This window comes from Triturus cristatus, chromosome 3_1 (genome assembly GCF_964204655.1).
Source record: "Triturus cristatus chromosome 3_1, aTriCri1.1, whole genome shotgun sequence".
In the NCBI taxonomy this organism is placed as follows: domain Eukaryota; kingdom Metazoa; phylum Chordata; class Amphibia; order Caudata; family Salamandridae; genus Triturus; species Triturus cristatus.
This window is the reverse complement of record NC_140583.1, coordinates 1106798232-1106824929: the sequence shown is the minus strand read 5'-3', so window position 1 is coordinate 1106824929 and position 26698 is coordinate 1106798232.

Sequence of the window (26698 nt, the reverse complement as noted above, 5' to 3'; positions counted from 1 at the left end):
GGCGGCGGCTGTCAGAAAGCACTGGCGGAAGGGACTGGAGGAACCGGATACGTTTCTCGCCTGTCAATATGAAGTGCTGGCAGCAGGGACTATTAAAGCGGTATCCTGTCTGTATCGGCGAATTACTGAGGACTTGCGCCAACCTTTGACAGCGTTGCGACTCAAATGGGAGGCAGACTTGGGGGAACCCATTGAAGAAAAACCTTGGGGGGAAGTTGTCGAGAGGGTGTGGAAGAGCCCCAGGAATGCGCGCTTTCAACTAATCCAATTTTATGTTTTACTTAGGGCATACTTAACACATGGTAAAATCAAAGACTATTTTGGGGCGTCGTCCGCTTGTCCCTGTTGTAATCTGGAGGGGGCGAAGTTTTTACACATGTTCTGAGACTTCCTGCATTTGGGGGACTATTGGCGAGGGGTGGTGACTACCTTGGCGACTGTGACGGAAAGGGAGCTAGCCATAACGCAAAGGGTTTGCTTGCTGCATGGGTTTCCCCACACTGCTAAGACTAAAATCACCAGCACGTTCATTGATCTGGGGTTAGTCCTGGCAAAAAGAGAGCTTACTACCCATTGGAAGGCAAGGCAGGGACCTGCTCTTGTGCGCTGGCATTGGGAGCTTGTGAAATGGGCTGAGAGTGAAGGGAACTACAGGCTGTCCATGGCTAGGTGGAATGGAGGCGAGAAATCAATGGAAATGGCTCAGGCGTGGGTGGCACTGGTGGAACTGACTAAGCACCCTCCTGAAGATAAAGAAGGGGCTCTTGATGAGATGGAGGGTGCGCAGGCCACCTGAAGGGGCTGACTGTTGATGAAGGAGGGTGCATGATGAGGCTGGTGAGGGCCTGGAAAGGTCTCCCCCCTGTTCCCGGTCTGCCTTATATTGTGATCGGTGAGGCGAGGATTCTGGTGGGGGGTACAGGAGAGCTGGGAGATTCCCTGGGTATTTTTAGAGGCTAGCGGCATGCTTGGGAGGGTGGGTGGGTTGGGGGGGCTTTGTTGGGGTGCTTAGGAATAAAGGGTGGGTTTGGTATTGGGAGTTTCCTATTTGAATCTGCATTTTGGACTGTTACAGACATGGAGGTAAACAGAACTATATGTTAGGGTACCTGGGGGGATGGCGGGGATCCAGTAGTGTGCTCCTGGGGGACTCAGGTAAGATTTTTTGCTTGTAGCCATCTGGGAAGGCCGCAGGAATGCTAATGATTATAATTGTAAGGCATATTGCCTCTGCAACCACTTTGCTATGATGCCCGTGAGGCTGTTTGTATCGCCTTTTCAGAAAACCAATAAAAGTCTGTTTGAAAAAAACAAACAATAACACAGGTGAGCGGGGCTTAGGTACCACCGGAACCCAAACAATGCCTCCTAAACATATGGGAAGCCACAGACCTCAATCATAAAGCCCAAGATTCAGCTACACTGGGCATGACAATAACGAATCGTCATATTGCCAAACACTGGGGAGTGCAAAATGCACTAACATCCACATCTTCCTGGGCAGAGGTGTTGTGGCAGTTACCCCAGTTTGTATGCACACTGCCCTAGTCACATGTCTTATGCCAATGTATGAGGACTAAAAAATAAAAAAATAAAAAAAATGCACTAAAATATGCAGAATGGTGTAATGATATGGATTGGGTCATGGTGGCTGAAAAGGAGGTATATGTGAATAGAGGATGTCCCAAGAAGTGGGAACGGATGTGGGGAGGGTGGAACAAATTCAGGGGGAATATTTGTACATTGCTGCCAAGGGGATTCTTGACGGAATATAGCTGAATGATGCATTGTTCTGAATATTGGAGAAATTACCCATTGCAGTTTCCTGGAAAGTGAACACGTATGTTAGAAAAATCGGTTGTGGCACAGAAAGTCAGATTATTGTACACTTGTACCTCAATGTATGTCAGAAGATGCTTCCAAGTCATATATTCAATAAAAAGAGTTAAAAAAAGACTCAGTGTTGCCCATGTGACTTTCCTTAGATGCAGGAGACAGACTATGCTGCAGAGGCAAAATATCACAGCGCTGTCAGTTTTCATTTCAATGTACAGATTCGTAAATATTTAAAGAGGGGAAACTGCATCATTCCTACGAAATGAGAACCCCTCATATTTATGATAAATCATTTACACGAGGGATCTAGGGAGCTGGTGAGAATATCTAGAGAAAGTGATGAAAGGGGTGGGTGCATTTTCAGCTGTTGAAATCCAAAAGAAATTGAAGATGTTAAGAACAGCGGATGCAAGTAGAGAATTTTCAGAGGGTTTTGGTAGTTCAGGAACGAATGGCTTAGAACGAAGTGAAACGTATAAACGAGAAACAGGAGAAAAATGTATTGAAGAGAAACAGGGGAAAAACAACGGTAGAACGTCAAGGGAGGGAAAGCTATCTAAACTATTTGAATGGTAGTTTATGTGGAGAATGGTTTCTTTTGCTCAATGCGTTTATGGTCCCATTATATTCCTTACACAAATGTAGTTCTGTATTGAAAATGTGTATGGGGAAAGTGTGTGATACTTTCCTCACACCCCTTGGTCACGATGGTTCATCCATCCTAGAATGTATTGCAGAATGTATGTGTGCGGTCCTGGAGCTCTAGTTGATGAGAGCTGGGCGTAATGAGGCCCTCGCTCCATACTGAAGAAATCTCCCGATTCAATGTAACTGATGTCTGTATGATTGCTCTTAAGGTTCATTGCAGCACCAATGCGAGGTCGTGTCCTTACACGTGCAGGTCTCCAAGTTGTATTGTGAAGGAACAATAAGAGTTGCCTGCACTACCCTCTTCTAAACTGCAGTTTGGCTTAGAAGGCTCAGACATTTGATTGGCCCTTCCCTGCTCCACCACAGGGGCAAGAGCTCTCTCAGCTGCTTAGTCACAGCACAGTAATACTTTATGGCAAACCTACAGCAAACTATTGTTAAACCTGAATTATGTGTAACACCTCCCGCGATGCAACGCACCCTCAGTCAGAACCGTACCAAGTGGAACACAATGGCTTCTTTTCTGTGGTTGACTAATTGGGCACAGTGGCCTGCCTGGAAGGGAACATGGGAAGAGTTTAGAAACTGGACAGCAGCATCAGCCCTGGGTTTAAGCGTAGGCAGGGTAAAGGCAGCTGCCTCTGGCTTGCCCCTTGGTGCCTGTGGCATTGCGGTTTCTACACCTGGTCTCAGGAGGCATGAAGGAAGTGGATAGAATGGAAAGTAAACAGGGAAGTAAGATCCCTGTTTCTTTTCTGTAGCTTTCACCTGGTGCTGTTTGCTTAGACCCTCAGCAGCAAGCAGGAGGCTTGGTGCTGTTTGACAAATCTTCACAACATTTTCCCAAAAAGTGTCCTTCTTTGCCTATTTCTGCATGGAAAGTTTTGGGGTGATCATTACACCAAAATATGGCACTGGAAGGGGGCCTCGCACCCACCTCCCCTAAAAGCAGGTGGCAGACCTCAGGGGATAGGTACCCTTGGGCTGAAATCGGCCTGGGGAGGGGGGAAGCATGCCCCCAAACCGGATTGACTGCCTTTCGGGGGTTGGCCACAAGGCCTCGGCCAACCCTAGCGATAGCCAGTAGGTATTTATAGTTAGGACCAAAGTTTCCATAGGAAAAGTGTTTTTTGTTTTTCCAATAACTTTGGTGCCGCTTGCTGAATATTCACAAAAGTTTCAAAAATGTCCCTGTTTTGGTCTAGCTGCTGTATTGAAAGTTTGATCCATCAAGCAGGGACTGAGAGAAAAGGGAGACCCCAAAACGCGTTTTCCCCAAGTTATGTCTATGGGGATTTTTCATTTTTTGAACACAAGTACAGCCTGAACCGCTGAACGGAAGTCCACCAAATTTGGCAGAAAGCTAGATGTTGGTCCAGAAAGTGTGCTTTTTGTGATTTGGTGTAAATCCATTCCAAAGTTTCAGAGATATTTAAGTTAAAATAATATAGATATCTGGGAGTCCAAAATTCTACTGCAATCCTACTGAATTGGATTGGCTATCAACACTTCAACCAGGACCTGTGCAGCCATCTTGGAACTTGGCTTGAAGCTGAGTCCCACAAAAAAGTTTTTAAAAAAAAGAAAATTGGGATGGGTAGGAATACCCTGACCTCCCAGATATGGTGGGGGCCCCACAGGGATGCCGCCAGGTGTTAAAAGAATTTTTGGAAAGTTTTGGGCTGTAGTCACACTGGATCCATGAATCCCACCGGAAATAAAAATAACAATGAAGTGCGGACTCCCGCGCTTTGTTATTAATTGGCCCTGGGTGGGCAAGGTCTGGGGGCATTGTGTAAATAACTCTCTCCTGGGGCTTAATATCCTCCGGGGACTGTCACCTCCCTGGGGCTTCTTAAATTTTATTAGGGGTTGGTCCTCTTGGACCCCTCCCAGCCCCGGGGATCGCCATCTCCATAGGGCTTTTCTTAAAAGAAAGCGGGGGAGGTGTGCAGACCCCAGCAGCTCCGGGGGCCGCCACCTCCCCAGGGCTTTAATTTTGAAAGAAAGCAGGGGGGTCATGAAGACCCCCGATCAGCAGCAGCTCATGCAGGTAAGGACAATGAGGCCAGGTGGGTGGGGATATCAACAGAGGACGACGTGGGAAAGTTAACTATTTATTTAATTCCCCCGTGGTCGTTCATCGAATCCCCCCTAACCCCGCCCACCACCCCACTGCTCTTACCTGCACTTGCCGCACTTGCCCCCTGTAGCCTCGGGGACTGCCATCTCCCGGGGGCAAATGGCAAAAAAGGAGCCAATGATGGCTCTGGGGACCACCACCGCCTAGGGCCGGCTTCTGCAATGTCCCGGCTGTTGCAAAATATATATGAATAACCAAATAAATTCATGTGTATGCACTTCAAAAGATATCTTGCTTAGATTTATCACATTAACATGAGGCCTGGAACTCCAAAGGGCCTCCTATCTGACCTTGACTGGACAAGCTTCAACAAGCTATTCTGTACCCCCTTAGAGGACACTTAGCCTGTCCTGACTACATGATATTTCTTAATCTGGTTGAGCAAGTTGCTTACACAGTGCTGAGCCAGCCTTTCTGGTCTGCCCATATCTGGCTGTTTATCATTTGCATGATGCAGACATTGCACATCCATGTTAGCAATATTTGGCTTGGTGCCTTATTCTAGTTCCGCTGACATGGCATTGCTAAACTATATAGCACCCAGAAACCACCCACTCTGGGAAGAAGCAGTCTGAGAGTCCCTAAGGTGGCAGATCTGACTTCTTCCTTGCTAATTGGCAATGATGCATGCTTTTGGTACCAATAAATAAATTTCACTCTGTTTCTGAGCAAACCTGCTATGTATGTTGAGTTTCATTCATTTGCTCCTGAGAGGGTGCCAGTATTTCCCCATCAGAATGGTGTCAGAAGTGGAATATTGGAGGACTGTGATATCACCAGCCGGTAAGTGAGCTGTAAGCTAAATAACTAACTCGCCTTGCTGCAAGTGACCTTTCAGTCTTTCAATTGCGTATTTAACACATAGTATTAATAAAAGGGGCATTGACTGGCATTTAAAATAGACAGGTGACTGTAGAGAATGTTTTTAAAATATTCTCTGTATCAAATACACTAATTGATATATGGCATACACTGCAGGAGAGCCTGGGTTAGAGAATAATTTATGTGTACCTACACATATAACAAGTAGTGAAACAGGTGACTGATAAGTAACTAAGTTACTTTATGTCAATAAATATTGACAAATGGCTAGACCCTTTGGGGGTCTTATAAAATCCATTGCAGGAGACCCTATGCTAGGATGGGGTATTGATTTTGCCCACAAAAAGAAACCCTCTCAGAATATAGTGAGTGGAGCTTCTGATTTGCGGGTTGCACCGGAATACAGGGAAATGATTTTGAAACATGCGTAGTTATGTCATGGATGAATGACTGCATTTGAATAGGGTATTGATCTTCAGTACTGAAACTCTATGTTTCCTTGAAATGTTTCTTTGATTTATATAAAAATGGAGCGCACTAGTGGATTAGAAAAGCAAATGGGTTTTATGTAATATCTCTGGCTGGTCCATAACTGTTGCTTTTCCTCTTTTTAACACATTCTATCCACTACCTAACAACTTTTCCTTTGTAGGAGACCTTTTGTATTTATCTTTCAGGGTAAGTGCACATTGTGAGTAAAAAAAACAAAAAACAAATTTCATGAGAGGGGATCTCAGAAGAAAATCATGGTAAGCCCACTAGAAAATTGTTTAAAAAACTGTCAGGAGGAAAAAAGGTTCAAAACACATCATCACCAGATAGCCCTGCAGATAAAGGTAAGAATTACACTTTAAATTTCAAAGAATGAATTATGTAAACTATGTTCACAGCTGCACGCTACTTTAGAGAGTAAAAGCAGTAACAAAGTATAGATGTGTGAGCATTAAATTATTATATTCCCACAATGGTTAAAATTAGAATTAAAAATAGAGGCAGAATTGCCTAGCATTCCATATTAAAAGAGAATGGACTTTGCATACATTATCCTGTGTTTCATAGAAGATATTTTATGTTTGTTTATGTACATAATTGATGTATTAAGGAAGGTTCATGTTTTATGTCCCTCTTATAGATGTTATCTCACAACAAATAAAGCGCTCTGAGACCTTTGGGTATAGCTAGAGCTATATAATGTTAAAACTAACTTTTCCTAGGAAAGGGCACTAAATAGCAAAAGAGTAGGCCTCACAGAAAGAAAAAAAGAAAAAACAAATTTTCAAAGTAGCAGTAAAATGTGCACACAGGCCTAGAGTTTCAAAAAGGCTCGTGTGCAAAACGTTAAATCACTCTCCTTAAATACATGATATTAAATAATAAAAGCATTCACATTGTGTGAGTAATTGGTGGCTGCTGTATGGGTAAAATGCTAAAATAAAAACAATAGATTTTGACTGGCTTGGAATGCCTGGGTTTTAATAGAATGAACAGAGCTGAGTCCTAGCACCAGCTGCTGCTTTCTCTCCCGAAAAGTGTAGAAGCTGACACCTGCCGGTCATAAAACACAGCTACAGGCACAAGCTACAAGTAAAGACTGTGGCAACTAGGTTCTAAATTAGTATCAAATAGCACATACAAGCACATGCCTTAAAAGACAAATAGTCTTGAAAGTTTTGAAATATAAGTTGATTATTTTGGATAAAAGAAAAGGGATAAAAGGCAGGACTTCCTTTTCTGCTTTTCTTAAAAATTACATTTGTGGATCTCATAGTAAATAATTACTTATTTCTAAAGGGTAAATAATTACTTATTTCTAAAGGGTGAAACAAACTTTCTATGTTTCAGTAAAGCTTCTGTGCTTAGTTTCAAAAGAAGTTCTATAAGTGTTATAAATAAATGCATTTAAAATAAATATTTGCAAAATGCGCATTCAGATTTCAAAGTGCACATTAAGATTTCTATCTCCAAATGGTTAAATATGTTGTTGCACCAAATTAAAAGGGTGAATATTAGCTTAACTAACAACGCCCATATTACTGTCTCTTAGTGACCAATTTAAAATGTAGTATGGCCTAATGGCTGCAGTGTCAAATACAAAGGCTATTAAAAAGTTATGCAAAGAGTAGCTCTACAGACATGTGAATTACATCGCACAACTTAATGCACAATAGTTCTGGGCGCATTATGGCATTCTGATAACTGAAATTTTGAGCCAGTTTTTTATGTACTAGAAAAGCGCAGTACAAAAGAATAAAACAAATTATAAAGAGTAAAAGTACATCCTACCTTTAAAATATCTCCACCGGAGTCAGCTCTTCAGTCATACTTCTCGAGAGTTACTTTGAATTGTAAAGGCCGCATGGCAATAGCCTTACTCAGACAGGGGACAACAGGTTTATTTTTAGGAGTGGGATGTTGGGTTATAGTGGATAAGGGTGGGGTGTGTTTAAACATTATTTTGTTGTAATATTTTATAAAATTTATTTGCAAAAATTGAAAAAAATTTCAAGTTTTATGTTTAATTTTATGAGGTGGATGTTGGGTTATAGGGGATAAGGGTGGGGAGTGTTTAAAAAAAGTTAATACAATTTGTAATATTGAGTAATTTTTTAGTTATAATAATATATTCAAATTTTACATATTTGTATACTTTTCGGATTGGGGAGTTGGATTTGTAGAGGATAAGGGTGGGGAATGTTTTATTAAAAATTTGAAATAATGATTGAAATTTTTTTTTTTATATATATATTTATTTATATATATATATTTATGTTGCACCTACCCTAGTTAAATACATATTGGAGTGGGAATAGTAAATTAATTAAGGTCAGTGTACATGATCTAGTCTAATTAAATATATTTTGGAGTGGGAATAGTAAATTAATTAAGTTCTTACTCAGACAGGGGACAACAGGTTTAAGGGTCAGAGACCAAATTCTGTATTTAGAACTGACCACCACTACTGAAAGAAAAATGTCCACGCAGGGAGTTTTCGGAGCATTTTTTTTTATCTGAGGTTAGCCACTTTGACAGTGTGTGATTTCTACATTACACTATGAAAGCATCACAGCGTTTTTTGATGTGTACATGTACATATATAATTGTGTAAATGCAAGTTGTACTTTGAGCTATAGCCCTTGTAGTAATAATACAAATAAAAATAAAAATAAACAGGGCTGCATTTGATTGAGCGGGGAACATATTCCTATTCCACAGATTTGCTTTTATTCTGGTCTACAGCAAATAACACGTGTTCAGCAAACGCACACTCCCGTGTCACTTGTTCTACATCGGAAAAACATACATTAATACCTGCTTGTAATGTTGAAGAGTAGTTTAACAAATTAATTCCTTTGTGTTCATTAAATTTCCTGATTATAACATTGTAGGGTAAAACAATACAGGTAATGTAAACTTTGCTGTAATGATGTCTGAGGCCAAATTGTGCCTAGGAAAATTAGGGTCAAATTAATTCTCAATTCATGTTAATAATATTTAGGATATCGTCATTAGTAATTTAGCTACATTTAAGAAATGGAAGAATTGACTTAGTTTTTTCAATGAACTTATGGCCTTGATTAAGCCTGTTTTAGGTACCATTAGCTAAAGGAATTATTGCAGATTATGTTAGGAGCAGATGGGGATATGACTATTTTCTTGAGAAATAATACCTTTGTAGGAGATATGCAGGGTGGGGTTTATCTTACTGAATAACATTATCAAGGGGCACAACGTAGATACCAGAGAGTACATAAGAGTAGGGTATCAGTGTTATTGTTGCACAGTGTTTCAGGGTGAAGGTATCAGACACGCCTAAGGAGAATGTCATGTTTCCACTAAGGTAGGAGATGTTTCCACTAAGGTGGGAGATAAAGGGATACATTTCACAATTTGTATGTAAATAAATCTAATTTTTTGCAGCAGTATATATATATATATTTTTTAATAAATGGAATTTACTCACAACTACCTAAGGATAGGTTAGAACAGGGCACATACTGATTGCAGCTTCAGTAAGGATTCTCTGTTGTACGCACCCCCTGTAGAGCATGTGAGGATGTGTTGAGAGATGATGAATGATGCTGTTAGACTGCAGTTTGTTACATATGAAAAGGAAAGGGATGGATGTACACATAACTAACAATAAGGTTACAGAACTAGGGAACAGAGAGGTTTGGAAAAATGCCCTCACCATAAAGTGGTATTTAAAATAAATAAAAATAAAAAGAGAGGGTGGTGAAAACATGCTATCCCCATAAAGTGATTACCTTATGAACTTCCCTTAGAGCCTGTTGTGCCTGACACCACTACTATATTAATAATATTTATACCTGTAGAGGTAGAGTATTTTTCTCTCCTCAGTGGGTTTTAGCATTAAAGTCCATCTACAGAGTGAAAGCCTCCTTGCCGTCATGCTGGGATACCCAGTACACTTTGTTCATTGATTAGGGGTCAGCAGCTGTGATGGTGGAGAGGACGGCTCTCATTGTGTTGGACTATACTTGTATTGTCTAGGTGCCACATTTGGTGCTGATACATTTGGTGGTGAGCAGTCTAAATATCGACTTTTTAATATCAATGGACCTAAATATCGATTAAAATATATCTAATGTAAAAAATATAAAAATTATTAATATCGATGTAAAAAAATATCGTTTTTTAATTTTTTAATTATATGTCGATGTAAGTGATATCGTTAGTAAGAATATCGACATGTCAAAATATCGCTATTGTATGTTTAGTTAATATTTTTAAGTTGTTTGTTTGTATAAATTGTTGAAATGTATATAATATTATTGTTTTAGGAGCGGGATGTTGGGTTATAGGGGATGAGGGTGGGAAGTGTTTTAAAAACTGTGTATTAATTTTTAAATATTTTTTAAAATTTATTTAGAAATTTTGAATTAAATTTTGAATTTTATAATTAATTTTAGGAGCGGGATGTTGGATTATAGGGGATAAGGGTGGGGAGTGTTTTAAAAATGTTTTTAAATTTTGCAATATTTTATAAAATGTATTTAGAAATTTCGATTTAGATTTTTAATTTTATATTTAATTTTAGGAGTGGGATGTTGGGTTATAGGGGATAAGGGTGGGGAGTGTTTTAAAAATGTATTTTTATTTTGGAATATTTTATAAAATTTATTTAGAAATTTTGAATTAAATTTTGAATATTATATTCAAATTTTGGAGTTGTATGTTGGGTTATAGGGGATAAGGATGGGGAGTGTTTTAAAAATGTTTATTTATTTTGGAATATTTAATAAAATTAAGTTAGAAATATAGAAAAAAAATTCTAATTTAATATTTATTTTTAGGAGTGGGATGTTGGGTTATAGTGGATAAGGGTGGGGTGTGTTTAAACATTATTTTGTTGTAATATTTTATAAAATTTATTTACAAAAATTAAAAAAAAATTCAAGTTTTATGTTTAATTTTATGAGGTGGATGTTGGGTTATAGGGGATAAGGGTGGGGAGTGTTTAAAAAAAGTTAATAAAATTTGTAATATTGAGTAATGGTTTAGTTATAATAATATATTCAAATTTTACATATTTGTATACTTTTCGGATTGGGGAGTTGGATTTGTAGAGGATAAGGGTGGGGAGTGTTTTAATAAAAATTTGAAATAATGATTGAATTTTTTTTTTTTAATATATATTTATTTATATATATATATATATTTATATTGCACCTACCCTAGTTAAATACATATTGGAGTGGGAATAGTAAATTAATTAAGGTCAGTGTACATGATCTAGTCTAATTAAATATATTTTGGAGTGGAAATAGTAAATTAATTAAGTTCAGTGTCCAGCACCTACCCTAATTAAATATAGATTGGAGTGAGAATAGTAAATTAATTAAGTTCAGTGTCCTGCACTTATCTTAATTAAATATAGACTGGAGTGGAAATAGTAAATTAATTAAGTTTAGTGTCCAGCACCTACAGCAATTAAATATAGAATGGAGTGAGAATAGTATATTATTTAAGTTCAATGTCCAGCACCTACCCTAATTAAATATAGATTTGAGTGAGAATAGTATATTACTTAAGTTTAGTGTCCTGCACCTACACCAATTAAATATATACTGGAGTGAGAATAGTAATTTAATTAAGTTCAGTGTCCAGCACCTACCCTAATTAAATATAGATTGGAGTGAGAATAGTACATTCATTAAGTTCAGTGTCCAGCACCTACCCTAATTAAATATAGATTGGAGTGAGAATAGTAAATTATTTAAGTTCAGTGTCCAGCACCTACCCTAATTAAATATAGATTGGAGTGAGAATAGTACATTAATTAAATTTAGTGTCCAGCACCTACACCAATTAAATATAGAGTGGAGTGAGAATAGTAAATTAATTAAGTTCAGTGTCCAGCACCTACCCTAATTAAATATAGATTGGAGTGAGAATAGTAAATTAATGAAGTTCAGTGTCCAGCACTTATCTTCATTAAATATAGACTGGAGTGGGAATAGTAAATTAATTAAGTTCAGTGTCCAGCACTTATCTTATTTAAATATAGACTGGAGTGGGAATAGTAAATTAATAAGTTCAGCGTCCAGCACCTACCCTAATTAAATATAGATTGGAGTGAGAATGGTAAATTAATTAAGTTTAGTGTCTAGCACTTATGTTAATTAAATATAGACTGGAGTGGGAATAGTAAATTAATTAGGTTCAGTGTCCAGCACCTACCCTAATTAAATCTATTTTGGAGTGGGAATAGTAAATTAATTAAGTTCAGTGTCCAGCACCTACCCTAATTAAATATAGATTGGAGTGAGAATAGTAAATTAATTACGTTCAGGGTCCAGCACTTATCTTAATTAAATATAGACTGGAGTGGGAATAGTAAATTAATTAAGTTCAGTGTCCAGCACCTACCCTAATTAAATATAGATTGGAGTGAGAATAGTAAATTAATTAAGTTCAGTGTCCAGCACTTATCTAAATTAAATATAGACTGGAGTGGGAATAGTGAATTAATTAAGTTCATTGTCCAGCACTTATCTTAATTAAATATAGACTGGAGTGGGAATAGTAAATTAATTAAGTTTAGTGTCCAGCACCTACAGCAATTAAATAAAGAATGGAGTGAGAATAGTAAATTATTTAAGTTCAGTGTCCAGCACCTACCCTAATTAAATATAGATTGGAGTGAGCATAGTACAATAATTAGGTTTAGTGTCCAGCACCTACACCAATTAAATATAGAGTGGAGTGAGAATAGTAAATTAATTAAGTTCACTGTTCAGCACCTACCCTAATTAAAAATATATTGGAGTGGGAATAGTAAATTAATTATGTTCAGTGTCCAGTATTTACCCTAATTAAATATAGACTGGAGTGGGAATAGTAAATTAATTAAGTTCAGTGTCCAACACCTTCCCTAATTAAATATAGATTGGAGTGAGAATAGGAAATTAATTAAGGTTAGTGTCCAGCACCTACCCTAATTAAATATATATTGGAGTGGGAATAGTAAATTAATTAAGTTCAGTGTCCAGCACTTATTTTAATTAAATGTAGACTGGAGTGGGAATAGTAAATTAATTTACTTCAGTGTCCAGCACCTACCCTAATTAAATATAGATTGGAGTGAGAATAGTACATTAATTAAGTTTAGTGTCCAGCACATACTCCAATTAAATATAGAGTGGAGTGAGAATAGTAAATTAATTAAGTTCAGTGTCCAGCACCTACCCTAACTAAATATAGATTGGAGTGAGAATAGTAAATTAATTAAGTTCAGTGTCCAGCACTTATCTTAATTAAATATAGACTGGAGTGGGAATAGTAAATTAATTAAGTTCAATGTCCAGCACCTACCCTAATTAAATATAGATTGGAGTGAGAATAGTAAATTAATTAAGTTCAGTGTCCAGCACTTATCTAAATTAAACATAGACTGGAGTGGGAATAGTAAATTAATTAAGTTCAGTGTCCAGCACTTATCTCAATTAAATATAGACTGGAGTGGGAATAGTAAATTAATTAAGTTCAGTGTCCAGCACCTACCCTAATTAAATATAGATTGGAGTGAGAATAGTAAATAATTAAGTTCAGTGTCTAGCACTTATGTTAATTAAATATAGACTGGAGTGGGAATAGTAAATTAATTAAGTTCAGTGTCTAGCACCTACCCTAATTAAATCTATTTTGGAGTGGGAATAGTAAATTAATTAAGTTCAGTGTCCAGCACCTACCCTAATTAAATATAGATTGGAGTGAGAATAGTAAATTAATTAAGTTCAGTGTACAGCACTTATCTTAATTAAAAATAGACTGGAGTGGGAATAGTAAATTAATTAAGTTCAGTGTCCAGCACCTACCCTAATTAAATATAGATTGGAGTGAGAATAGTCAATTAATTAAGTTCAGTGTCCAGCACTTATCTAAATTAAATATAGACTGGAGTGGGAATAGTAAATTAATTAAGTTCAGTGTCCAGCACTTATCTTAATTAAATATAGACTGGAGTGGGAATAATAAATTAATTAAGTTCAGTGTCCAGCACCTACCCTAATTAAATATAGATTGGAGTGAGAATAGTAAATTAATTAAGATCAGTGTCCAGCACTTATCTTAATTAAATATAGACTGGAGTAGGAACAGTAAATTAATTCAGTTCAGTGTCCAGCACTTATCTAAATTAAATATAGACTGGAGTGGGAATAGTAAATTAATTAAGTTCAGTGTCCAGCACTTATCTTAAGTAAATATAGACTGGAGTGGGAATAGTAAATTAATTAAGTTCAGTGTCCAGCACCTACCCTAATTAAATATAGATTGGAGTGAGAATAGTAAATTAATTAAGTTCAGTGTCCAGCACTTATCTTAATTAAATATAGACTGGAGTGGGAATAGTAAATTAATTAAGTTCAGTGTCCAGCACCTACCCTAATTAAATATAGATTGGAGTGAGAATAGTAAATTAATTAAGTTCAGTGTCCAGAACTTATCTAAATTAAATATAGACTGGAGTGGGAATAGTAAATTAATTAAGTTCAGTGTCCAGCACTTATCTTAATTAAATATAGACTGGAGTGGGAATAGTAAATTAATTAAGTTCAGTGTCCAGCACCTACCCTAATTAAATATAGATTGGAGTGAGAATAGTAAATAATTAAGTTCAGTGTCCAGCACTTATCTTAATTAAATATAGACTGGAGTGGGAATAGTAAATTAATTCAGTTCAGTGTCCAGCACCTACCCTAATTAAATATAGATTGGAGTGAGAATAGTAAATTAATTAAGTTCAGTGTCCAGCACTTATCTAAATTAAATATAGACTGGAGAGGAAATAGTAAATTAAGTAAGCTCAGTGTTCAGCACTTATCTTAATTAAATATAGACTAGAGTGGGAATAGTAAATTAATTCAGTTCAGTGTCCAGCACCTACCCTAATTAAATATAGATTGGAGTGAGAATAGTAAATTAATTCCGTTCAGTATCCAGCACTTATCTAAATTAAATATAGACTGGAGTGCGAATAGTAAATTAATTAAGTTCAGTGTCCAGCACTTATCTTAATTAAATAGAGACTGGAGTGGGAATAGTAAATTAATTAAGTTCAGTGTCCAACACCTTCCCTAATTAAATATAGATTGGACTGAGAATAGTAAATTCATTAAGTTCAGTGTCCAGCACTTATCTAAATTAAATATAGACTGGAGTGGGAATAGTAAATTAATTAAGTTCAGTGTCCAGCACTTATCCTAATTAAATATAGACTGGAGTGGGAATAGTAAATTAATTAAGTTCAGTGTCCAGCACCTACCCTAATTAAATATAGACTGGAGTGAGAATAGTAAATTAATTAAGTTAAGTGTCTAGTGGGAGTAGTAAATTAATTAAGTTTGTTAAACAGCAGTTATTATCATCAAATATAGAGTTGAATAGGAATAGTTAAATTAGTTTGTTTTAATTTAAAATAATTCTGTAGATTTTAGTTTTTATTGGATAAAACATAGAAGTCACATCAGAATGCAACTTGAAATTTTTTGTATTAAACAGTGCAAAGGAAAATATTAAGGTGCCGATTTTGATCCTGGGAAAACCTGGCACGAATCGTCGGACGGAGCGTTTTCTCCGTCCGACTCGTACCCGGTCAAAAAACATTACAAAAATGCAAGTACGATTCGTATGGAAAAACTATTTCCGTACGAATCGTACAAAACACCGACCGACGAAAATATCCATACAAATGTGATCCGGGAAAGCGCCGACGTGACGTCGGGACGCATTCAGGCTGCGTTTCACGAACCAGGAAGTACGATCCGTACCGACGTCACCCCTCACGGATTATATTTTCCGACTGCCAAAAACTGCCAGGAAATCAGGACGACGCGCACAAGGAGCACCTGTACGTGACGGACAGCCATGGACCCGAACCTACGTGTCATCCCAGCCCTCACAGCAGTCCACCTGCTCTACAGGAACCGACGCAGACGCCGCAGAAAGTCAGTACAACACCCAGGGGCAAAGGGGGGGGCAGGGGCAGGACACACAGCCCCCACCCAAGTCACAAATCATACATGCCCTGGACATACCTGACCTTCAGGGCCTGGTCACTTCGAGGGGGTGGGGGCGTGTCCAGCAACGCATGCGTCTGCCACAACGGAAGTGGGTGATGACGCGAACCGGCAACACAACAATTCCGGTACATACCGTACCCACGCCTTAAGAGCGTGGGTACGACTCGTACCACGCCCACCCCTACGTCACCCCAACAATGGCGGTACGGCCCGTACCCACATTCTAAAGGCCTGGGTACGGGCCGTACCAGCATTGTTGGGGTGACGTACGGGTACGCGTGGTATGACTCGTACCCACGCTCTGAAGGCCTGGGTATGGTGCGTAACCCTACGGCACCCCAACAATGGGTGTACGCACCGTAACCACGTTCCAAAGGCGTTGGTACGGAGCACACCCCCACCCGTGTATGTACGGCGCGTACCAACACCCCACCCGTGTATGTACGGCACGTACCAACACCCCACCCGTGTATGTACGGCGCGTACCCCCACCCGTGTATGTACGGCGCGTACCAACACCCCACCCGTGTATGTACGGCGCGTACCAACACCCCACCCCTGTATGTACGGCGCGTACCCCCACCCGTGTATGTACGGAGCGTACCCCCACCCGTGTATGTATGGAGTGTACCCACGCCCCACCCTTGTATGTTCGGAGCGTACCCCCACCCGTGTATGTATGGAGCGCACCCACACCCCACCAGTGCATGTAGGGAGCGTACCCCCACCGGTGTATGTCCCGAGCGTACATGGCCAGACATAGGAGGGGTGGGTGCCTATCACTCCCTGCAGTGCCCAGACACAGGAGGGGTGGGTGCCTATCCCTCCCAGCAGTGCCCAGCCACAGGAGGGGTGGGTGCAGAGTCCTCCCAGCAGTGCCCAGACACAGGAGGGGTGGGTGCAGAGTCCTCCCAGCAGTGCCCAGCCACAGGAGGGGTGGGTGCAGAGTCCTCCCAGCAGTGCCCACACATAGGAGGGGTGGGTGCCTATCCCTCCCTGCAGTGCCCAGACACAGGAGGGGTGGGTGCCTATCACTCCCAGCAGTGCTCAGACACAGGAGGGGTGGGTGCAGAGTCCTCCCAGCAGTGCCCAGACATATGAGGGGTGGGTGCAGAGTCCTCCCAGCAGGCCCAGACACAGGAGAGGTGGGTGCAGAGTCCTCCCAGCAGTGCCCAGACACAGGAGGGGTGGGTGCAGAGTCCTCCCAGCAGTGCCCTGACATAGGAGGGGTGGGTGCCTATGTTGGACAGGCGTATAATCAAAAGGGGGACAACAGAGCTAGTTATTTATCGAGGTCCTGTTTCCATGCTCCAAGGCAAGTAGATTAATATCAAAAAGGGGGAACAGTTCCTCTCTATGGGCCTGAGTAGATGGTTACAATGACCTACTACACTATTACAAATGGTATCCGGGGGGATCTGCAAATCCAGATCGTAATGCCCTCACACACCTGTTAGGGTGTCATGCTTCATCATTGGGCGCTCCTCGTCGGACCGGCGCTGCAATGTCCGACGGGCCTGGTGGCATCTTTATCGGAGATCTTTTGATCTGTGAACGCCGTATGGTGAGTGCGGTGTGTGGGGCTATAAGAAAAACATTGTTTGGTGAAGGTGTAGATTGTGATTGTTAAAAAAGGCCCCTAACCTTTTTAGTTCACTTTATTAAATGGTCAAGGATGGGACTTTGTTAAAAACAGTGAGGCTACGTATGATAATTAAGGTATTCTAGTAGCCATTGGTGGACTAAGTCAGGTCAACATGTTTCGTGTCATGTGCTTCAAAGTCAAGCGACACTTCTTCAGGACCGGAATACCATGACCGCTTAGTTAACAGTCATGGGTGGTAGGTACCCTTTCAGAAGGATAGAATCCTCAACTTGGGGTTATCTTAAGGGTATTCTTCCTCCTCAAGGTAGGATGTGGAGCCTCATAGATGAGGGAAGACGACCCGACCAATTGAGCGGGTGTACCTGAACGAGACGTCGGCTCGTCTTAGAACCTGCTCGTCTCCATCTCACCTTGGAACTGTTCCCCCTTTTTGATATTAATCATTATGTTGGACAGGCCACACGAAGGGCTTGCTCCCTCCCCGCACGACAGGGCCCGAACTCCGGCCCGCCAGGCATAACCCACGAAAAGCACCTGTACCCCGTCTCCCGACGGATCTTCTGCCCTCGGACCTCTACTCATCACGGGGCCCAGCCCCACCGGCTCCCCCGGCCGGTTCAAGCCGCCATCTTGGGCCCTGCACCACGAGGCCGCGTGGCCTCGGCCCGACCCTAACCCCGGGCCTGGCCGGCCCCGACATCCAGGCACCACCTTCCACCCAGGAGGTGAGCGGACCACTTGGCAGGTCAATGGGAGAACGAAGTGTCAAGAGCTCTTCCCCCGCCAGGTGCCGATCGCCCCCAGCTCCCCCAGGAGCTGGCTCCAACCCCTGCTGGGTGTCTGGACACCTTCATCCCGGGCCCTCCGACCTCCAAGTGCGGGGGTCCGGACATCAAAGGGCGCCTGCCCTATAACTGGGGCAGCTCCGGAGCAGGAAGGCAGTTGTATCCTGGAGTCGAGAGACACCGAGAGAACTCAGCCTTGACGGACTACTGGCGCTGCCATAGCCCGCTCTTGTGAACCATCGTCCTGCCTGCTGGCGCTGCCGCGGCCTTCTGCAACATCCATCCTCGTCGGGACCTGCTGGCGCTGCCGCGGCCCGTTGTAACGACCATCCTCACCGGGACCTGCTGGCGCTGCCGCGGACCGTACATCGACCATCTTTCCGGGACCTGCTGGCGCTGCCGCGGACCGTGTACCGACCATCTTTCCGGGACCTGCTGGCGCTGCCGCGGACCGTGTACCGACCATCTCAACCGGGACCTGCTGGCGCTGCCGCGGCCCGTACCAACTAAACCACCAAGCTCGAGGATTGTGAGCTAGTCATCATCTCATCCGAACTACCTGACTGGTAGACCGACTGTCCCGCTACCCCTTACCCTGCTTTGAGAGACTTGAATCGAGGGGACCCCTGAGTCCAGACCTCCTTGTACCATTCAACCGTACCCTAAGAAGTGCTTATAAAGAACCCTGAACCTTATCCGTGTGTGGTATCCGTCTGTGGGGGGGGAAGTTACTTGTCTGTACGATCTCTGGAGACGGCTCTCCCCGGAGACCTCTCCTCCTGACCCCGGCCGACCCTCCCGGTCCGTCTACCCTTTCTAACATTGGTGGCCAGCGGCGCGATCCGAATCAACGCGTAATCGTACAGAGAGTAGCTCACCCCACGACAAAAACACGATGTCAGCCAAAGATAGCAACTCCACCGAGAAATTCCAAATGGATAAATTAGAAGAATACAACCACCGCGAACTGAGACAATTCTGCATAGAACTTGGCATTGCTACCACCGGCCTGAGTACCAAAGATGATCTAAAGCACGCCCTAGAGTCGTGGACAGAAACTGGGGTCGCCGGACCCTCCGACCAAAGCAGCATCACACCAGAGGGGAACGCCACGGCTCCCGAGGAGCGGGGAACGGGCCTCTCGCAGGAGGAGATCCGAGAAAGAGAAAGAACCAGATTGCACGAGTTGGAAATGGCACGACTCAAGATGGATGGGGAACTCAAGTTAGCTGAACAGAAACTCAACCTCGAGCATATGCGGCTCCGAGATGAACGAGAAGAGAAGCAGAGACAGAGAGAGCTGGAGGAGAAAAAAATAACGCTCGAGCACGAGCGCAAACTGGCGGAAATAGAACTTCGAAAACAGAATAAAGAACTGGGGGTGCCTGAGCGACCACACACCCCGGGGCCAATCGAGAAAAAAGTCCACATCCCCAAGGATGTTGTCCGCGAGTATGTCCGAGAAGACGACATACAACAGTGGTTTAAAGCCTACGAGATCGCCATGACCTCCCACCGGATCGACCGGAGTGATTGGGGAGCCGGACTCTGGGGGAGGTTTATCAACGAGGGTCGCGATGCCCTACTGCAGCTCCCAGATCACCAAATGTCGTCCTACGACCACATGAAGGCTGCCCTCCTCACCCGCTACGGCCTCACACCCGAGATGTACCGCCAGAGGTTCAGAGATTGCACCCGGATCCCAGGTACAACTTGGGTAGAATACGTGAACTATTTCAGCCGTGCCTTCGAGGGTTGGATAAAGGGGAGCCATGTCACCACCTACGAACAACTCTTTAACCTGATGGTATGGGAGCACCTGTCGAACAACTGTTTCGTCGAGCTCAGGCAGCACCTCCTCGACAGCAAGCTGACTGACCCCGGGCAGCTCGCCGCCGAAGCTGACCGATGGGAAAGCACCCGAGTGGGCCGGAGGGGGCCACACGAACAGAACAGAAACAACCAAGGCCAGCACCGTCCTCGGGGAGGAGGAGGGGGCCAGGGGCGAGGGAGAGACGCCTTGCCAGCAACACCCGTGGCCAGCACCCCGCCTCCGGCCGGCCGGGGCAACCCCCCGTGGCGTCCTGGGGTCCGAGCCAACGTCACGTGCCACCGATGCCAGCGAGTCGGCCACTACGCCAATGACCCGAGCTGCCCGCAGAACCAAACACCCAAGCCCCGCCAGGTAGCTGCCGCCGCCCTGGGGGAAGAGCGATCATTGGAGGAACCAGAGGAGTATGAGCCGGCCCAGCAAGAGTGGGAACCGGCCGCCATGGTCCTGGCGTGCTTAGGGGGAAGAGACATGGTCCCGCGGGCTCCCCTACCCGCTAACACCAGGAAATACGGTCAGTGGGTGACCATTAATGGACAGCGAGCCGAGGCCTTGCGTGACACAGGCGCCAGTGTGACGGCCGTCCGCTGTCACCTGGTGAAGCCCGAGCATATCCTGCCGAACATTCTCTGCCCCGTCCGCTCGGCAGACAACTCTGAAAGTATGTGTCAAATGGCCTGCGTCCCATTCGAATGGGGAGGGGTCTCCGGCCTGTTGAAGGTGACGGTCCGGGACGATGCCCCCGTGGACTGCCTCCTGGGGAATGACCTCGAGAGTTCCCCGTGGGCCACCGTTGAGAGAAGAGAGCACCTGGGGATGCTGGGCCTCCCAGACTGGGCCTGCATAACCACCCGGTCCATGGCCGCCCGTGCCGTCCCTCGATCAGAAGAACCAGAATGGCCAGCACCTCCGCCCCCGGTCGCCCCAGTAGAAGACAACGACGAGGCCAGCCTCCCAGACCCGACGACCGAAGGGGACGCGCAACCCCAGGACCTTCCTGACCTGGCTCAGTGGCGTCAAGAAGGGGGGCCCACCCAGGAACAGTTCCGCCAGGAACAAAAGACCTGTCCCTCCCTCGAGGGACTCCGCCAACAAGCCAGCGCCCAGAACGCAGGGGACTCCACCGGAACTCACTGGGTCTACTGGGATAACGACCTGCTATACAGCGAGCAAAGAATCGCCGAGCTGGGGGCCGGTCGAGTACTGGTGGTACCTCTCCGCTTCAGAGACTTTCTGCTCAACCTGGCCCACGATGTCCCCCTGGCTGGACACCTGGGCCAGGATAAAACGTACAGCCGCCTAGTGACCCACTTTTTCTGGCCGAAAATGAGGAACGACGTCCTGAACCACTGCCGATCTTGCCCCACATGCCAAGCCAGCGGGAAGAGTGGTCGGAAGCTGAAAGCCCCTCTGCAACCCTTCCCTGTGGTCACCACCCCGTTCGAGAGGGTGGGGATAGACATTGTGGGGCCTCTGGACCCCCGCACGGCACAAGGACACAGGTTCATCTTAGTACTGGTGGACCATGCCACCCGCTACCCCGAGGCGGTGCCCCTACGGACCGTGACAGCTCCGGTGGTTGGCCGGGCCCTAATGGGGATCTTCTCCCGGGTAGGCTTCCCCCGAGAAGTCGTCAGCGACCGAGGCACGAACTTTATATCCAAATACATGAAGTCCCTCTGGCAACAATGCGGGGTCACCTACAGATTCACGACCCCCTATCACCCCCAAGGGAACGGACTAGTGGAGCGTTTTAACCGCACCCTCAAGGGGATGATTGGGGGATTGGAAGAGCCCCTCCGTCGCCAGTGGGATGTACTACTCCCGTGCCTCCTCTTCGCCTACCGAGAAGTTCCCCAGAAGTCCCTCGGTTTTAGCCCTTTCGAACTCCTGTACGGGCACCCTGTGCGAGGGCCCCTCAGCCTAGTAAAAGAAGGTTGGGAGATGGCCCCCCTGAAGACCCCTCCAGACGTCTTCAAATACATCCTGGCCCTACGAAATCAGACCCGGCGCTTCAGAGGGATGGCCAAGGCGAACCTCGAGGCCAGCCAGGAGGACATGAAGAGGTGGTATGATCACAATGCCTCCTCCGTTGAGTTCGAGCCTGGGCAACAAGTATGGGTGATGTCCCCCACCGAACCATGTGCCTTGCAGGATAAGTGGACGGGGCCCTTCAAAGTGGTCGAGCGCAAAAGCCCCGTCACTTACCTCATCGACCTGGGGACCTCCCGGAACCCCCTCCGGGTCCTCCACACCAACCGACTCAAACCACACTTTGTGCGCTCGGAACTCAGCCTCCTGATGGCTACGGACAGTGGGGCAGAGGAAGACTCCGAACCCCTTCCGGATCTTCTGAAGACTCAGGAGAGTGACGGCTCCGTGGACGGGGTCCGGCTATCTGACGCCCTCACTTCGGAGCAACGCCAGGGCTGCCGGAACCTCCTGCGGCAGTTCGCTACCCTGTTCTCCCTCACCCCCGGGGTCACCCCTTGGTGTTTGCACGACGTGGACACCGGGGACAGCCCCCCTGTCCGACACCGGGCCTACCGCGTACCAGATCGGGTACGGGCCTGCATACAGGAGGAAGTGGCCAAGATGCTCGCAATCGGGGTCATCGAGCCCTCGGACAGTCCCTGGGCCAGTCCGGTGGTATTGGTTCCCAAAGCCGCTGCCCCCGGCACCGCACCTGAACTGAGATTCTGCGTCGACTACCGGGGCTTGAACGCTGTCACCCGGACCGACGCTCATCCGATTCCCCGAGCAGACAAACTGATCGACCGGCTGGGGGCTGCCCGCTACCTTAGTATCTTCGACCTAACAGCGGGCTACTGGCAGATCGGCCTCACACCCAGGGCTCAGGAACGGTCAGCCTTCTCTACCCCCGATGGCCACTACCAATTCAAGGTCATGCCCTTCGGCATGAAAAATGCCCCCGCCACGTTTCAACGCCTCGTGAACCAGGTCTTGGCGGGGCTCGAAGAGTTCAGCGCTGCCTATCTGGACGATATCGCTGTATACAGCCGCCACTGGGCCGACCACCTCCGTCACCTCCACGAGGTCCTACAGGCCCTCCAGCGGGCCGGCCTCACAATTAAGGCCGGCAAGTGCCAAATTGGCCAAGGGTCTGTGACCTACCTTGGGCACCAAGTGGGAAGCGGGCTGGTGGCCCCGCTACAACTTAAGATTGCTGCCATCCAGTCCTGGCAGCCCCCCGTCACCCAGACCGAGGTCCGAGCCTTCTTGGGGCTCACCGGCTACTACCGGCGGTTCGTGAAAGACTACGGCAGCATCGTGGGGCCCCTCACGGGTCTCACGTCCAAGAACCAGCCGAAGCGGATTAACTGGACCCCCGATTGTCAAGCGGCCTTCGAGAAACTGAAGGCCGCCCTGTGCACCGCCCCTGTGCTCCAGGCCCCCGATTACAGTCGGGAATTCGTGGTACAGACCGACGCCTCCGACCACGGCATCGGAGCCGTCCTTTCTCAGTTAAACCCCGAGGGTCATGACCAGCCGGTGGCCTTCATCAGTCGACGTCTCCTGGCCCGAGAACAGCGCTGGAGCACCATTGAGAGGGAGGCCTTCGCAGTGGTGTGGGCCCTCAAAAAGCTCCGGCCTTATCTCTTCGGTACCCACTTCCGGGTACAAACCGACCATCGACCCCTGCAGTGGCTGATGCAGATGCGGGGAGAGAACCCAAAACTCTTGCGCTGGTCCATTTCCCTGCAGGGAATGGACTTCACTGTGGAGCACCGGCCAGGCCAAGACCACGCCAACGCGGATGGCCTGTCCCGCTTTTTCCGCCTCGACGAAGAGAGTCCCCAAGGAGATGGGTGACTCTCCCCGCCTTCAGCTGGGGGGGACGCATGTTGGACAGGCCACACGAAGGGCTTGCTCCCTCCCCGCACGACAGGGCCCGAGCTCCGGCCCGCCAGGCATAACCCACGAAAAGCACCTGTACCCCGTCTCCCGACGGATCTTCTGCCCTCGGACCTCTACTCATCACGGGGCCCAGCCCCACCGGCTCCCCCGGCCGGTTCAAGCCGCCATCTTGGGCCCTGCACCACGAGGCCGCGTGGCCTCGGCCTGACCCTAACCCCGGGCCTGGCCGGCCCCGACATCCAGGCACCACCTTCCACCCAGGAGGTGAGCGGACAACTTGGCAGGTCAATGGGAGAACGAAGTGTCAAGAGCTCTTCCCCCGCCAGGTGCCGATCGCCCCCAGCTCCCCCAGGAGCTGGCTCCAACCCCTGCTGGGTGTCTGGACACCTTCATCCCGGGCCCTCCGACCTCCAAGTGCGGGGGTCCGGACATCAAAGGGCGCCTGCCCTATAACTGGGGCAGCTCCGGAGCAGGAAGGCAGTTGTATCCTGGAGTCGAGAGACACCGAGAGAACTCAGCCTTGACGGACTACTGGCGCTGCCATAGCCCGCTCTTGTGAACCATTGTCCTGCCTGCTGGCGCTGCCGCGGCCTTCTGCAACATCCATCCTCGTCGGGACCTGCTGGCGCTGCCGCGGCCCGTTGTAACGACCATCCTCACCGGGACCTGCTGGCGCTGCCGCGGACCGTACATCGACCATCTTTCCGGGACCTGCTGGCGCTGCCGCGGACCGTGTACCGACCATCTTTCCGGGACCTGCTGGCGCTGCCGCGGACCGTGTACCGACCATCTCAACCGGGACCTGCTGGCGCTGCCGCGGCCCGTACCAACTAAACCACCAAGCTCGAGGATTGTGAGCTAGTCATCATCTCATCCGAACTACCTGACTGGTAGACCGACTGTCCCGCTACCCCTTACCCTGCTTTGAGAGACTTGAATCGAGGGGACCCCTGAGTCCAGACCTCCTTGTACCATTCAACCGTACCCTAAGAAGTGCTCATAAAGAACCCTGAACCTTATCCGTGTGTGGTATCCGTCTGTGGGGGGGGAAGTTACTTGTCTGTACGATCTCTGGAGACGGCTCTCCCCGGAGACCTCTCCTCCTGACCCCGGCCGACCCTCCCGGTCCGTCTACCCTTTCTAACAGCCTATCACTCCCTGCAGTTCCCAGACACAGGAGGGGTGGGTGCCTATCACTCCCAGCAGTGCCCAGACACAGGAGGGCTGGGTGCAGAGTCCTCCCAGCAGTGCCCAGTCACAGGAGGAGTGGGTGCAGAGTCCTCCCAGCAGTGCCCAGACACAGGAGGGGTGGGTGCAGAGTCCTCCCAGCAGTGGCCAGACATAGGAGGGGTGGATGCCTATCACTCCCAGCAGTGCCCAGACACAGGAGGGGTGGGTGCAGAGTCCTCCCAGCAGTGCCCAGACACAGGAGGGGTGGGTGCAGAGTCCTCCCAGCAGTGCCCAGACATATGAGGGGTGGGTGCAGAGTCCTCCCAGCAATGCCCAGACACAGGAGGGGTGGGTGCAGAGTCCTCCCAGCAGTGCCCAGACATATGAGGGGTGGGCGCAGAGTCCTCCCAGCAGTGCCCAGACACAGGAGGGGTGTGTGCAGAGTCCTCCCAGCAGTGCCCAGACACAGGAGGGGTGGGTGCAGAGTCCTCCCAGCAGTGCCCAGCCACAGGAGGGGTGGGTGCAGACTCCTCCCAGCAGTGCCCAGCCACAGGAGGGGTGGGTGCAGAGTCCTCCAAGCAGTGCCCACACATAGGAGGGGTGGGTGCCTATCACTCCCTGCAGTGCCCAGACACAGGAGGGGTGGGTGCCTATCACTCCCAGCAGTGCTCAGACACAGGAGGGGTGGGTGCAGAGTCCTCCCAGCAGTGCCCAGACATATGAGGGGTGGGTGCAGAGTCCTCCCAGCAGTGCCCAGACACAGGAGAGGTGGGTGCAGAGTCCTCCCAGCAGTGCCCAGACACAGGAGGGGTGGGTGCAGAGTCCTCCCAGCAGTGCCCTGACATAGGAGGGGTGGGTGCCTATCACTCCCTGCAGTGCCCAGACACAGGAGGGGTGGGTGCCTATCACTCCCAGCAGTGCCCAGACACAGGAGGGGTGGGTGCAGAGTCCTCCCAGCAGTGCCCAGTCACAGGAGGTGTGGGTGCAGAGTCCTCCCAGCAGAGCCCAGACACAGGAGGGGTGGGTGCAGAGTCCTCCCAGCAGTGCCCAGACATATGAGGGGTGGGTGCAGAGTCCTCCCAGCAGTGCCCAGACAAGGGAGGGGTGGGTGCAGAGTCCTCCCAGCAGTGCCCAGACACAGGAGGGGTGGGTGCAGAGTCCTCCCAGCAGTGCCCAGACATAGGAGGGGTGGGTGCCTATCACTCCCTGCAGTGCCCAGACATATGAGGGGTGGGTGCAGAGTCCTCCCAGAGGTGGCCAGACATAGGAGGGGTGGATGCCTATCACTCCCAGCAGTGCCCAGACACAGGAGGGGTGGGTGCAGAGTCCTCCCAGCAGTGCCCAGACACAGGAGGGCTGGGTGCAGAGTCCTCCCAGCAGTGCCCAGACATATGAGGGGTGGGTGCAGAGTCCTCCCAGCAATGCCCAGAC